General features: G+C 33.6%; 1 protein-coding gene across 3 annotated transcripts in view; it reads left to right on the top strand.

Moving 5' to 3' along the window:
* The window catches only part of RapGAP1 (Rap GTPase activating protein 1), a 627,781-nt gene that overhangs the window by 522,451 nt on the left and 88,553 nt on the right, over window positions 1–16,777 (top strand). The window lies entirely within an intron of this gene.

The raw sequence follows: 16,777 nt of genomic DNA, 5'->3' as shown, positions 1-16,777 counted from the left end.
AAGTACCTATCATAATAATCATCAGACGATGTCTATGCGGCGCTGATGAAGTTAAAGGATTACAGTTCTTGTTTCTATTATTCTTGATTTGCATTGCCACGGGTCACCTTATTTATCTCATCCACTCAGGAGGCCTTGAGCCTTCTTGGTTCCTTTTGGCCGTCACGGAATTTTGGTCCATCCTCCGAACAATGTGCGATGCTCGTTACTAGTTGTTGTTGTTTAATGATATAATTAATTTTTGTTCGCTTCCTTATTCCGTCGTTTATTTTCCGATATCTATGGGTGATGCTTCTCTTGGTCATACACCAATCTATACCATTTTGCCATTCTTTCAGTTTTTCAGTAAATTACTGAAAATTTTTAAGAACACACATACATAAAGGCTTTACAATAGATTATTAAACATAATACCTTTGTATACATATATGTATAGTAGATATTATGTATATATACATATTTGTAGTGAATTAGTTTACAGACTTATCTTGGAGACTAGAATTTCTAGCTAGGCTACTCCAGTGGTGCGTGGTACCCTTTGAAAGCTTAATGCATCTTAATGAAAAGAATGCAAAACACTATCCAGATTCTTAATTAATGCTATCATAATATTAAAAATTCTACAGGATAAAGATTTATACTCTCTTCGCTTCTTTAGAAAGCTTTTGTCTTCATTGATTTAGACAGAGGGGAACAAAGTCCGTTGGATTTACATATTAATTACGTAATTTTATCACACGGGAAAAAACACCAGACCATGAAAAGTGCGATAAATTGTATAAAAAACTAGATACTTATCGTCTTCTTTACTTGTCGTGTTTGAGTTGTGAGTGCGTGCTCAGGACGTTATGTATTTTAGTATCAGGTATAAATATAATGAGCATTTTAAAAGAATTGAAGTTGTTGAAAAAAAAACATTCTCGTAATGATTGTTTGGAACTAGAAGCATGTGTCACGTAGCCATGACTATATTAAGTAAACCGACTTCAAAGGCAAACAATTTATTTGGAAGATAACGTAAAATGATAATACATACAAAATTCGAGCATATTACGTCAACATCAAGTATGTACGCATACTTTTTATCAAATAGTGTCATTACTATTATTAATGATTCGTCCACATTGAGACATTACCTATTCAGATTTTTATGAAACTAGTTGATGTGGAAAAAAATACTTAAATAACATAGCTAGGCAACTTCAATAAAATCATATTTCATATTTTTGTTCTTCGGAAAATAACTTTCATCCCTTTCAACAATTCTAATTTTTTATGTTCAATGAAGCAGAAAAAAATGATAGAAGTAATATTTTTGACAGAAAGTTCACAGACTGCTACTAAAATTGGTGCAAACTAATGAATTTACGTTCCAACGCTCAGACAAAGGAGATTTTATAGAATAGTTATAAATTTTTGCTTGATTTCGTTTTAAATTATTTTTATTGCTGTATCGAGATTTATAAATGTTGTATTATTTAATTACATGGCGAGTCTCCTTAACCCAAAATGTCAATCTCAGAAACTGGACAGTGGACAGCGTGGGTAATTTTCAATTGTCTTAATTACGGAAGTTCTACAAATATACGTTGTCCGTTGCCTATTCCGTGACTGGTTTACACCGATTTGGACCTTGTTAGAATTATTTAAAATTGAATGGAATCATTTATTAACTGTCCCGTTCTATTTATGGATAAGTTAGATTAAAGTAGTTGCCTATCTATTACCCCATATTGGGATTTCTTAAATCAACCATGTTTAAAATCTTCTCGAAATGTTCACTGTCGTTTTTATCTGTGGATTTTTTTTACTTATTCTATTTTATTTTATTTATTATCATTATTCAGATTTAATTTAATACTTACTAACTCTTATTAATCTACTGTATTTACTTATTCTATATTTATACCCTTTTGTACATTGTGCACGGACAAAACTTACTGATATAAAATATTGCTAATTTATTGAAAATTTTATCAAATTATTCGTATTCTTGTTAAAAATTGGACTGCAGGCCTGCGAAAAAAATGTTGAATAATTTGTATGGTGCCGTTCTTTGTGAAAAATCACCTCAAGAACGAATGAATTGACAGATTTCTTAACAATCAGTAAAACGCGAATGTGTTATGAGGAAAGCGGAACATGTGTTCGTAAAAATTATAATATTGTCGAATTTGGTCATTATATTTATCAGGTAAAAACACCTACACGTGTTCCTATATTATATTATATTATATAATTAATGTTATTATAATTAAGCTATTAACTACAAATTGTGGAATGTAATTGGCTATATATGTAAACTTTTTTTCACAATAAAAATAAAAATAAAGTAAAATAAAATATTCTGAATGCACTTATATTTTATCGGGAAATTGATTTGCAATCACGTTTTTAACAGGATTTAAATAAATCAGCCATTCTCATTTTTTCCGTGTGCTGTTTTATTCAACAATTTGTGTTCTGGCGTCTTAAGGTTTACATTACGTATCCATTTTATATTAATATAAATTTCTGCATGCACCATTATATTAATATTAATATTTATTCACATATCTGTAAACTATGTAGGTTGTTTGACGGTTTGTATTACCTCTATTCCACCATCATTACCGTATTTATAAAATGAATGTAATATACCAGGGGTGGCCAAACTTTTGATCTTATGAAATGAATGTTTGACCGGTCAGTGGTTGAGTGGGCATAGCGCTTGGGTCTCACCCGAGCGTCGCGTGTTCGATTCCTCGGCTGGCTAAGTCCTCCATCACAACACAAGCAACATTTTCGGCTTTCTGTGGTGGTAGTAGGAGATTTTCAAACATTGTTGGGTTATTCGTAACCCGGGAATGTTTGTCTTTCTTTTAAAAAAAAAAAAAAAAAAAAAAAGTAATATACCAGGGGTGGCCAAACTTTTGACATTATGAAATGAATGTAATATACCAGGGGTGGCCAAACTTTTGACCTTATGAAATGAATGTAATATACCAGGGGTGGCCAAACTTTTGACATTATGAAATAAATGTAATATACCAGGGGTGGCCAAACTTTTGACCTTATGAAATGAATGTAATATACCACGGGTGGCCAAACTTTTGACCTTATGAAATGAATGTAATATACCAGGGGTGGCCAAACTTTTGACCTGTTCGGTCTATTTGCGTTAAAAATTATTTCTTGCGGTCGACTGCAAGGTAGAGTTTAAAAGTGACAAAATAAATCTATTTTGTGATAAATTTGTAAGAATTTATTAATGCAATGTAACGAATAATTTTTTTTCATTCAGCTTTACGTTTTAGGGTGGATTTTTGACACTGCATATTCTCCACAAGCTTATCATATTGGGGAGTGTACGAAGTAACTGCGATTCGCAAACACGAAGTTAAGTAGGCATCTGTTATGCGGGAACGATGTATGGTTTTTATTGCATTCATCGTCGAAAATGTTGATTCGCAAAGATAGGTTGAACCGAAAAACGACGTCAAATACCTTTAAAGCAAACTTTCTTACGCATGGAAACTTTTCTTTGCAAATCAGTTTCCATAAATCTGTACTACCATCTGGTATTTTAGCCAGGGCATCTGCTCTGGCTTTCGAAAATATGTCGCTTCTCATTTTAATTATTTCTTCTTCGACCACAACAGATTCAGTATCGGTTAAGTTACCGATTTTAAAGGGTTAAGCTGTCAATATTAATATTTTCATTAAATGAGAATACCATGAAACTTAGTACTTCTTCGAGAGCGGCAAAATCCGCAAACCTTCTTTCAAACTCCAGGTGCAAATTTTCCAACTGTTCAGCGACCGAAGCATGTGAGTAGGTTCCTTATTCAGTCCTTCGCGCGAATACATCTCAAAATAATGTTATTTTGTCATATTTTCCTATTCACTTTATTTTACTCTCGCGGGCTACCTAAATCAGCTTCGCGGTCGACCGGTAGACCGCGGTCGACCTGTTGGCCATCCCTGTAATATACGCTAGGCTTAGGTTATTAGTAAAGCGTAATTTGGGCGAAGAACCGGTAAATTATCCTATGAAAGCTAAATGTGGTTTGTAAATTTGTTTAAAATTATTAATTGTGATTGTTTTACGTTCTGAGTTAGCACTACTTCCTGACCCGTTTAATTCGTTTCTTCTTCCCCTCTCTCACTCATTTCAGCTTCGCAACATCCCCTCGAATACACGGAGAAAACTTACTGATACAAAATATGGTTAATTTATTAAAATCTGGTGAAATTATTCGTATTCCTGTTGAAAACGAGACTGCAGGCCTTTCGAATGAATTGACAGATTTCCTAACAAAATATCAATAAAACACGAATGCGTTATAAGTATCGGAACACACATTCATAAAAAATATTATATTGTTGCATTTCGTAATTATCTTTATCAGCTGCACGAACACGTGTTCCGATATATTCTGAATGGACTAATATTTTATAACGAAATGGCCTGCCATCAAGTTTTTAACAGGATTTCAATAAATCAGCCATACTCATTTTTCTCCGAGTAGAAGTGTCAAATTCAATCCCACAAACAAAACTAAGAGTATTCAGTTACAACTTGTTACCAAAAAATATTACAACTCATTTTTCTTAATGACAGGTTTTATCGCTTTGTAATAATCCGCAGTATACCTACATCTTGTGTTTATGCTTTATTTGGTAGAAAACTTCAATAACAAAAGCAGTATTATTACTTCTTTTGTGGGAGTTGTCTGACGGCTTCCATACAAAATTATAACATCTCGGTTAGCAAATCCACATCGTGTTTCGCTTCCGCGTCGGATTTTTCTTTACATTTTATAGCATTCAGCCGCCTTTATTCGGGCCGGTCCTTTGTAAACCCCCCAACAAATAATGTGAGACTATTCTGTGTATAATTAAAACGGCCACTTCTTTCCTAGCACGGTCGGATGGGCAAACACAAACGGAATAGCCTGAATACGTTTATGGCGTGTAATGGCGGCTTCAGTTTTACGAGACGTGTTGTCTTGCTGTAATTATTCGTGCAGCCGATTTTTTCCAGTAATAATGGCACTGATGCAGCCATCGGAATAGATATTATCAGTGATTTTTTTAAACTATACAATATGCAAAAAAAAATTCTAATGTTGAACGTGATGGATATACGGTAGCCGCTGTGAGTATTATACTCATGTTGAACATGAAGGATATACGGTACTCGCTGTGAGTATTATATTCATGTTGAACATGAAGGATATACGGTACTCGCTGTGAGTATTATACTCATGTTGAACATGAAGGATATACGGTACTCGCTGTGAGTATTATACTCATGTTGAACATGTAGGATAAATTGATAGATCCGTCTGAGTGAAGACCTCAATTTATCTACATAGATCCTAGTAAGGCTCTTGATTTCGAACCTGAAGGTCTCGGTTTTAAATGCCGAAGTGCGAAATTAAATTTTATTTTAATCATTTATGTTGTTTCACAATTAATTCATCGAAAATAATGTTCATAGGTCCGCGGATGCCGCCCGACCCTTTTTCGGCGTTAAGTGAAGAGTACCTGTACTTTTATATTATCAATAAAAAATCTTATTAAATTAGCTCAAAGAAACAGAATGAGGAAGCAAACAAAATTAAACGTCTCTATGTCATATTTGCGGCACGTTGCAGAGTGGAAGATACTCTCAAATTGCCCTGGTGAAAGACCATCCTTCAGAATTCAAATGTAGCTTGAAATGGCATTAGCCGTGTTTAGTAAACAGATCTGAATAGCCACGCACTTTCCCACCTTCCTCTTATCCATCTCCTTCCCCTCCACACAACCTTCAACCTCACAATATATGCCATAGTCTCACTGACATTGAAACTCATTCTATTTTCCTCCATTCTTTGTTTTTAACCAGGGTCTACCATTGTAGTTTTTCTTTTCTAGTGGCCTTTTATCTTCTAGTCTCCGTTTATAAAGGATATACACACTTTATATTTTCCTGGCTTCTTGGCATTCTCACTCTCATTTGAGTTGTGCCATTATTTTGGCAATGTCCGCGATGTGGGATGGTTTCATTAATTATTTTTTAATCTCCAGGAAATGGTTCGCCGCGGCAAAGCCGTTAAAGTTTTTAGTTGCACTAGCTGTTATTGCATGTTTGACCTGCACTTAATTATAATGGGTTGGTCGTAAGGTTTGCAATTATTTCAGTTAAAACACGTGAACTTAGAGCAACATAACACGCAGTAAAAAAATGTATCATTGATTATAACCATTTTCCGGAAAACGCTCACGAATTTTATCAATTCTCGTGTCACCCGTGTGATAGATATCTACATATAATTGCTTTATAAAAGATTCACAAAATACTATAGATTTTTTTAAATTACTGAATCTTGTAAGAATTCAGACAAGCAATTTAATTTTTTTTTAAAATACAAAAGCAAATTTGAGTTTATTGAACGTGAATAATTGTCATTTCAAGATTTGACTGCCCTGACGCTATAAATTTGCTGTGCTTACATTTATCCCCGAAGCATGCTAGATGAAATATATTATTTCATAAAAATAACTTCGTGTTCAATTTTGCTATGGATTGAACACATGGGTAATGAACTAATAGATGTAGCTGATATTTTCGATTTAAATGTTGACAGATTCAAATCTAAGTGACTTCAGCACTTGTTATTTAAAGTAAATAACGAGTAAACACAAGTTATGCATACGCTTAAGTATTCACAACGTATTTTAAATCTTTTTTTAAATTTATTATTGCCCATATAAATTACGAGAATTCTTCAAAATTGGGAAAATAATATCTTGATTTTTTTAAGTTAATAATAAAATAAAAAATATTTAATATCTTAATCTTTTTATCCTGACGAAGGGAGGATTCTTCTGTAGTAAGTATTTATTTTAGTTAAGGTAATGAGGTCATGGCGTATTTTCACACAAGTCTAGCAAATTTTTTTAAGCATATAAAAAAACAGTAACCCTCGTTACCAGCATTAAATTTCCAAGCATTACTTTAGTTACGTATGTTTTGTTTTCGTACAAAACCTTTTATTTTAAGTTGCACGGCCTACTTTTTGTTCTAATCCAAAAGTATCAAAACGTGCAGGGTTCTGAAAGGCTAAATGTAAAACCACAAAGTCCTGAATATCCATATTTCCAGCAGTCGGGGGATATGGTTCGAGCCCATTCTGTGTTTATGTAACCCGAGCCACGCGAGCTTTGCCTCTCTTCAACAACAATGAAACGCATTTTGGTTACAAAATCGAGTCAACCTATTTATGTAACCGCTCCAAAAGTTTGTCTTCTGTTACACAAATAGCAACTCTTGCCAAGAAATCAAATAGAAAGCTGAAATTCATGTAACTGTGTCTGTCTGCCGAGGAGTTATAATGATTGATTTGTAGTATTATTTATATATTTGGAGAGAAGATGGTGTACGAGGGGAATTAACGTTTTTTTTCACCCTTAGAGTTCGTTTCATTCAAGGCGTGCTTTTTACACTGACTTTTAGAGTTTTATTAGCCCTCGACTAATTCCTCGCATGACTTCAATGCCTTTTCGTTGTGCCTCGTCATATTCAAATGAGTTTTTCCACTTACATAAGAGTGTACCTCTTTTGCACGCATCCGCAGAATAGTTTCGAGCAGCTATCAGCAGGTGCGATATTAGTTTCATCTAATTTAATCGAAAGCATCGTATCCTAATTTTTGGAGTTTTTTTTTCTTAAGAGCATACAATTTATTTTTTATTTTTTTATATTTACTCCATATAGGAGGCCCTGAAGAAAATAATTTCCCTCAGGGCCTATGTCATCTTTGGGGATGCTGTGTGGAGGGTCTTGTTGTGGAGAGGAAGGAGTGAACATGGGTCTTGAAGAGTCCCATGTTGTAGGAGGGAGGAAACACAGAGGCCGGCAGTTCGTTCCACAGCCGAGCTGTTGAACTTAAGAACGAATCGTAGAAGCGACCCGTTCTCATGTGACAAGTGTCAACTGTGTACAAATGTTGGGCGCGCGTTTGGCGTGTATCCCGACTACGCACCGGTGCCGAAGGGATCAATGACGCTAGTTCCTCAGAGCATTTTCCATTGTAATACCGATAGAACAAGGACAGCATACCTACCTGACGCCTGTGCTCTAAAGATTGCAGTCCGTTTGTTAAGATTGGGGAATCTATCAAACGGACCACCCGTTTCTGCACAGAGTCAAGGGTTTGATAATGATAACCAATAATCAAATGATAACCCCTTTAATCACATCTACTGTGGAACTAGTCTATTCATAACCGCAAATCATCACTAAAATGAATTAATAGATGTCTACTATATTCTATCGATTTAGCGTGTTATTCAGTAAAAATAAAGCAATACATTATCATGATCATTAGTAATAATAAATTAATAACCATATTTGGACCGGTTCGAACTGATGGTTTTTATTCCATTATTTGTACTCATATCACTGAAAGGGCGATATAAAAGATGCCATCTAATATTGTTTCACCTGAGCCCGCGCACTAATAGCTATTCTTGAATTTCGTTTGAAGTGGAACCGTCCGTGTGTGTTTAGTTCGTATATGAAACTACGTCTAATACGTAGGAAAGGTATTTCTGAAAGGGTACCGGTGTTTTTTATTTAGTTTTTAAGGCGTAGGTATTGGGTTCGCGCTAATGGAGGCAGCGGGCAGAACCATGTGGTACGCCGGTATGCGGCAAGTGTCGCGTGTCGAACCTATTTTATGATTAGATGCCGGCGCCCAACTATATCCACCTGTCGTCGTACTATTGTATTGCCTATTATGCTAATTCAAAGATTGTGTTACGTAATTTTGTTGTTCTGACCCAAATTTCAACCCACCTTTAATAGCAAGTAAGATAGCTAACGTTCATAACAATAGGTTTAACGTATATCTTAGGGTCGAGGGACTCAAACAGAACAACTTAGGAAGCTTTATTTAAATTAATTTTAATAGTAGGTACTCAATAGCCTTTTAAAACTTCTATTACTTTTAATTTTATTTTTTACTTTTTCTCCACCAGTCCACTTAAAAGTACCTAAACCATGACGTTTTATGGATGTAAATCTTTTCCTAAGTAGGTACCTAAGATATACCGCAACTTTGTGATGTATTGGTTTCCGTTAAATGAAAGCCAATTCATCAGGGTCTAATCTATATCTAAGTGCCAAACGTAATAAGTGATCTCACAAAAGTGGGGACATAGAAATTATCTCAATTTTATTACCGCTAATGGTCTAATCCTATTGATTTAATTCACATTTTATTTTTTATCAACATGCTTTCACTGTTAATTTTGAATGGCTTTAAATGTTATAAACACATATTCCTTATAAAATTGGTGCTATACTTTAGAAAGAAAATAGGTGACATTCAATGATTTGCAACAAATAATTCAAAGTAGGCAATTCTAGGAAACTTATGGAAAGGCTTTTAGATTTAGAGATTTAAAATAACGTATTGGTACATTTGATTCGTCCTGTTTGACAATATCACCAAAAACTTTTAAATTAATTGATCACGTCTGTAACAGGAGATTATTTTGGAGTCGCACCTGCCTTAGAACATCAAACATAATTTGGTAGGGAATAGTTCTAAAGACACGAGTAATCCTATGTTCATCCCTTTCATTCAAGCGGCATCACGTTCAGTTGGAAAGAGTTGAATACCTTCTTTCTTGTCTTAATTCACATAATTTTGCCAAAGTCATGAGGCGACAAGTCGTCTAGGAAGAGCCGAAACCAAAATAAATACATTTTATATTGCTTGCGGTTTTTTTTAAGAGTTACTACTTATGAGATCTACTACAAATTTTTCACATAATATTATCTTTGGCAAGTTGTTCGGCAAAGAAATAGATGTTTTCGTTCAACTTTTGTAAGACGAGTTAAACTTCAATATAAAATTATGTATTATATTTGTGTAGCATGGTGTAACTTCCATAATAACGAGCGTATGTACACATAGCTTCAAAAGATTTTGTTAATTTTGATGTACGAGTATTAATTTCACGATTGAACGAGTACCTAATTGAATTGAGAATAATCTAATTTAGATTGAACTCATCAAATTTCAAAGCTCATTTTCAAGTTCTGTAAAGGTTCTATTCAAGTTCTGTTCTTATATCGTTATTGGTCAGTTGTTTTACGAAATTTAAATAACAAAATAACTTGAATAGAACCTTCACAGAACTTGAAATGAGCTTTGAAATTTGATGAATTGTTCAAATTCTGAACTCCAATTTTAACAATTCATCAAATTTCAAAGCTGATTTTCAAGTTCTGTGATGATTCTATTCAAGTTCTGTTATTATTTAAGTTTTGTGAAACAACTGACCAATAATGATATAATAACAAAGCTTTAATAGAACCTGAAATGTATGTTAGCCAATCACGTATGTACAATAAGAATCATAGAGGTTACTCTTATTTTACCTTCCTATATGAATATTCCCTCTGCAACATTGACGCTTTCAAATTTGGATAAAATTGCTTACTTCTCTTAGCAATTGTCAAATGGAACTAATGTAACTCTTTTCGTTTGTTTCAGGTCAGTGTCACCTTGGAAACGGTCATTAATCATTATTAACCTGTTGGGTAAGTGATTGGATAACGTTCCTTCGTGTTTGTGGAAGTAAAGCAGCTTGGTAATGATTCTGTTTTTTCATTAGTTATTCTAATGAACGTATAAGAGAAGCTTCAATTTTACCTGGTACCCTCCCGCTTTTCAAGTATTAACTATCAGATTATTATTCTCATTGTTTGGCCTTCGTCATTCGGTTTTGTGGGTAGGCAGTAGGCACCTGCCTAATATAGATCAAGAGCCGGCAGATGGCGTTCAGACAGGAAGTCACCAGTAGCAAACAGTTCTGCCGGCGGAAACAACAGACGCCGCCGGGTTTTGATAAGGGGGAGGGTTGGCGGGAATTCAACCCCTAATTTAAAACCAGATATCTTGTTCGACACGTGATTAAGTAGCATTTAAAACACGAGAATTGAGAGCACTCGCGGGAAACTTGTCACGAATTTGTATCTCACTCTTGAAAATCTGTTTACTATCTAAATAACATCTACATTGATGATTAACCGTCTGTTTTTATATCAAATAGGTTTTTGGTTTTGCGATTAACAGCACTGAAGACTTTAAAATTAATTTAATTAGTAAGAATTTGGTTAAAAAAATTACTATCAATTAAATAAAAAATTGCATGAATCTCAATTATGGTACTTAGTTATCAAACGTACTTAATTCTATTGTGTGTGATGTGCGTTTTTCCTTTTTTAAATTTAAATTTGCTTTGAATTTAAGTGTCATTTTGAAAATTTGAACTGCTTGTTTTAAGAATAATTCAGACAAGCTGTGAAGTAGTTACCTACCCCACCTACAATAATATCTTAACAGAAAAAAATTTCTTTTTCAACATTCAATATACAAATCAACAAAATATTATTATTATTGCAATTCTACAAGAGTCTGCCACAGATAAAGCTTAGGTATAAGCCACAAAGGTTTCATTATATTATTGGTTCATACAAAATCATTGTTTTATTTCCAATTTCAAAGATAGCTCTTTGCAACCAAACATATAACATTTACGATTGTTTGTTACTCAGGGTTATACCCGCTGCAGCGTGTTATAATTGCTAACGAGTTGTTTCACAGAATTTGAACAATTCATCAAATTGCATTGATGATTTTCAAATTCTGTGAAGAGTCTATTCAAGATCTGTTATTTTATCATTATTGGCCCGTTGTTGTAGAAAACTGAAATAATAGCAGAACTTGAAGAGAACTACCGAGCACTAAAGAGTGTCTACTGAGACATGTCAGCATCCCGTGAAATTGTTTATACTACATCCCATTGGATTTGAATATTTCAAGAGTTGACTGAGAGTTGAGACTGCGAATAAATATCAGTTTTACCTATCAGTGAGTATAGTTGCGTTCACAGGAAAGCTTGAATTAAATCTGGGCGAGATACATATATACATCTCTTCCGTGAAAGGTAACAAAGCCTCCGTCGCGGAAGACGTAACAATGTAAGTGCAATAAAACGGAGGAAAACGTAGAAGAAAAAATAAAAGCAACCAAGCGGAGACGTTTGAAAGAGCGTAATCTTTTGCGGATAAATGAACCCGACCCGCTGTCCGTCCGTTGAACTGCTCATGTGCGAAGATGACCTTAGATTCCTAGTGAATTAGATAAAAGGTGTTCACAATGCTAGTTATCGCTGCTTTGTGTTGGAATGATACAATAAAACCTTTGTTTCTGAACTTTGAACGTGCTTTCAATGAGGGTAGATTGCGAGGAAAAATCATCGAACGATGGCCATATTTTTTTAATTTTTAAGTTCTAGATCGTCTTTATCTATTTCATGATTCACAGTTTTCCCGCAGGGTAAGGCGGAGAGGACGGACCGCCAAAAACTCGGTCTTGTCACACACTTCTTGCCAAGTATTGTCTACGTAGTTTTATTAGATTATTAATCAAATTAAAATAATAAGCTTTGTTTAAACCACCATTGACTACAGATTATTATTTTAGATTTTTACAAAGCTATTGAAGTATGAAATATGTGTTTTTTCTGTCAAGTTACTCGTATTAACTATATAAGTTGTTTTTATAAAGTCTGCTATCAATTAAAACAAAGTTTAAAATGATTTTACCTAATCTTACCAACTTTAATTACATTCAATTCAACGTGTCTCGTGAGCTTCATTAAACTGTTCAATTATTTAATCAGTAATTTTGTAACAGCATATAAAACCAATTCGCCTTCAGGAAAAGTTTTAAACTCCTCTTTCTCGTTGGTGATAAGCATCATCTAAGGAAAAGCCTTATTTTCAATCTGAAATTTTCTTCTCCGTGAGAAATTTTTTCGTGAAATAAAAGGAAAGATTTCCCGGAACAATTGGGGAGGAGAAATTATTCATTCATTTTCTTTATCATTCCTCGGTCTTTTGAGCGATTTGAGCTAATAAATGTAAATTGATAAGGAAATTACCAGCCAAATTTCATAGACAACTCGAAATAATAGAGCTTTGGTAAATATCTTTCAATATTATTATTAACCTCGAACAAATTCGATTCAGTCTAATAAATTTGTGTAGGCGGTAAACCTGAAATATTCTAAATCCACAAAAAGTTCGTTTCTTCAATCTTTTACCCCTAAGTATCCGTGAGTTCTCGAGATTTGGGATCACTCCTACCCACGGAGGAAGGAAGATCTCTTCCTTCCTCCGTGCTCCTACCCAAAGATAATTTAATATAATGTCCTTCCCAATCTGACAAAGATAATATAATATAAGGTCCTACCCAATCTGACAAAGATAATAGAAAATAAGGTCCTACCCAATCTGACAAAGATAATAGAAAATAAGGTCCTACCAAATCTGAAAAAGATAATAGAATATAAGGTCCTACCCAATCTGACAAAGATAATAGAATATAAAGTCCTACCCGATCCGACAAAGACAATAGAATATAAGGTCCTACCCAATCTGACAAAGATAATAGAATATAAGGTCCTACCCAATCTAACAATCTATATAGTTATACGCATGATTAGTAACTTAAAATTTATATTGTAATTTTGGTACTCCTTTCTCATGGAGGTATTGGTCTGCCTAATGACTATACCCTATTACCAAATCCTAACAACCGCGTCGATGTCGGTACATACAACACTATTAGGTGTAACCAGATTCTTAATTGTTATCTTTATGTGTGTATTTATGTAAGCCAGTCCGACAGGAAAATTTTATTTCAAATTATCACCACGTTAATAATTTCGCGTCGCTTGTCTGAAGATATTGAAATTCACGCCCTAATAAACACAAACACTTGCTTTTAGCCAGCAGCACTCCCCGCGGGCATATTCCACACAGTTCTACATAAAGCCAGCTTCACGTAGGAAATAATCAAACACACGAATTAACGACGTTTTCCTGAGTATGGTGTACCGGAATAAATTCTTAATAGAGACGAAACAAGGAAAATGACGCATTTCGTTGTGCCAGGGAAACCGTAATCTTAGAACGAGGTAACCCCAGTATGGTCACATTTAAAAAAAAATTATAATATACAAAAAAAATTGTTATAATGTTAATTTATGCGATGATCCTCAAATGCATAACATTTAAAAAATATATATGTTACTATCTATATCTTCTATGCAAAACCCCAACACAAAACTTTTATAATAATTTGAATAAAATAACATTGTTTTTAATACCACTTTATTATATATGGTTTCAATATATAAAACCAACCGGTTTCGGTTCACCCTGAACCTTCATCAAGGTTATATAAAAACATATTCAAAACTTTTATTTTCGATTTACACCTCCATTTTATGTTTGTAGCAATGTGTAAATTTTCATCTACTGCGTTTTAAAATTTTCTTCTACTGCGTTTTAAATTTTCATTTACTGTGTTTTAAATTGTAACTCCGTTTAAAATTTTAAAATTTTTTCTGTTTGTCTTACAATTTCGAACCTTTTCACAATAAATAATTCAAAAGACCTCATTAAAACATACGTTGAAAGTCAGTGAAGTTTTTCAGGTAACTTACAAACCATAATAAACCTGGTTATTTTGCTTTGCAAAGTGCCCTTATAGTGAAATTTCACAAGTAATATCCAAATATTCTTATCGGTAAAATATAATATTCGATCATACGTGGATAAACTACATTCTTGTGAGAAGTAAACATTAAATATTACGTAAAAATACCTGGTTTTAATTTTCACAATGCATTAGTCGATTCAAAACACCTGGGCAATCTGTAATCTGCTGTTTGTTGAACCAATATTCTGTTAATAATGGAGTCGTTGTTCGCTCGTGTAAAACTCGGAGCATTGTCCCTATATGAACTGAATCGTATCGCGCTGTTACTCTGATTTAAATTAAATTAATAAACATTGCCAAAATAGAGCATTATTTTATTTTATTCATTTAATATGAAAAATCCACATCGCGGTAATGAACTACCGTGGTTGGAGGCTGTATTCAGAATGTCCACTCAAATTAGTAATGCTTTGCAATTGCCTGAGACATTAAGATAATTCTGACAGAGTATGAGGAACACTCATTAGTTCATTAGTAACGGTATTCAATACAATGTAATGTAATGACGATTTGTAGGAAAGGTATTATAAAATGTCAAAGGTAACATCAACTCAAGTCTAAGTCGGAACTATTCACTGGAGTCAAATACGTAGCATGTATGTTTTCTTTGTTTGTTTATTATTGTGAAATGTTCTCTGTGGAACATGAGCCTATGTATAAAGTTATTTCGTTATTTGTTTTTTTATCCCTTTATCAACATAATGAAGCTAAGTTCACAAGGAAACTTTTTGGCGTAGGTGTCCGTAGACCATTTGGTTTTCATCGAGCATGATCGGTTTGATTGTTTCAATAAACACACAATAACGATGAATTCTGGTGTCATAAAAATTACACAGCATGGAGTCTGTCTGGAATTTTTGGTTGAATGCAAATATTTCAGCTCGCAAAATCATCCATCAACAGATATATAATATATCTACTAGTGGACACCACAATGCTTCCTCGGGCGTTTCCGACTTCTTCCACCATTCACTTCCACATACCACAATGTTTCTGTTAGTAAAACTACATTACATCGATTTTAATTCGACTACGCCACTTTCTAATACTCCTGGCACTAATAAGAAAAAACTTTAACATTATCATCGAAATAGGTGGACTACTTTTTGAGTTTTGCGAGTACAAACATACGCCGGCTGATTTTTTATACATATACATGTGTATAGAAAACAAATAAAAAATATATGCATAGTTGTTTGTTTAATATTTTTCAGTCGAATCTGAGCAAAGCCGGGTATTAAAACAAGTTTATCAAAATACCGAAATACAGACTAGATTACCCATGAATTAATAAAAACAAAATGTTAATTCTAGCATGCATATTAATAAGTTTCGAATAATGAATCATACTACAAGAAGTCCGTTTAACTTTTCGCTTGACCGATATGTCTTAAAATCATTAACAATACAAGGCCTTTCCAAATACATACATCATCATTATTACAGCTACCATTAGTTTTTTTTCTACTAATCGTCTCATGATTCTACTACCATCGCAAACTTAAAAAACCCACGACCTTCACATTTAAATAATTCTAAAATTTGTTTTGTTAAGCAAACTCATTTTTACTTATGATTTTGTTATAATAATTTGTGAATAATGACTCACATTGTGTAAAGTCGGCTTTGTTGTGCTTTCCCAATACATGCTCACTATCCAGATGTAATTAGTTTTTTTGTGAAATATTAATTTCTAGGGTGGGGCATACCTCTCTTTCAACGTGTTTTGTTGTAAAATGGAACAGTTATTTTTAATTACCTGTAGGTTCGTTTAAAACGTATTTTATAAATTTACACAGCTTTGTTTGATTATGTTATCTAATCGTACGTCAACTTTCAATTAAAAGTTTCATCGAACAAAACATTCGGCCTTCAAATTTGGTTGTGATAAAAAATAGCTATCTGTACCTACACTTGGACTAAATTAAAGCTTTCATACATAAATTGCTATCTGTACCTACACTTGGACTAAATTAAAGCTTTCATAAATAAATAGCTATCTGTACCTACACTTGGACTAAATTAAAGCTTTCATAAATAAATAGCTATCTGTACCTACACTTGGACTAAATTAAAGCTTTCATACATAAATGTATTATACGGCATAATGTATCTACTAATTTACTAATTATTTAAATTTATAATTACGTTAAAAAAAG

The sequence above is a fragment of the Hesperophylax consimilis genome, chromosome 1, assembly GCF_061612785.1.
Source record: "Hesperophylax consimilis isolate HC1 chromosome 1, BYU_Hcon_1.0, whole genome shotgun sequence".
Lineage (NCBI taxonomy): Eukaryota > Metazoa > Arthropoda > Insecta > Trichoptera > Limnephilidae > Hesperophylax > Hesperophylax consimilis.
This window is presented reverse-complemented; position numbering and strand designations above follow the sequence as displayed.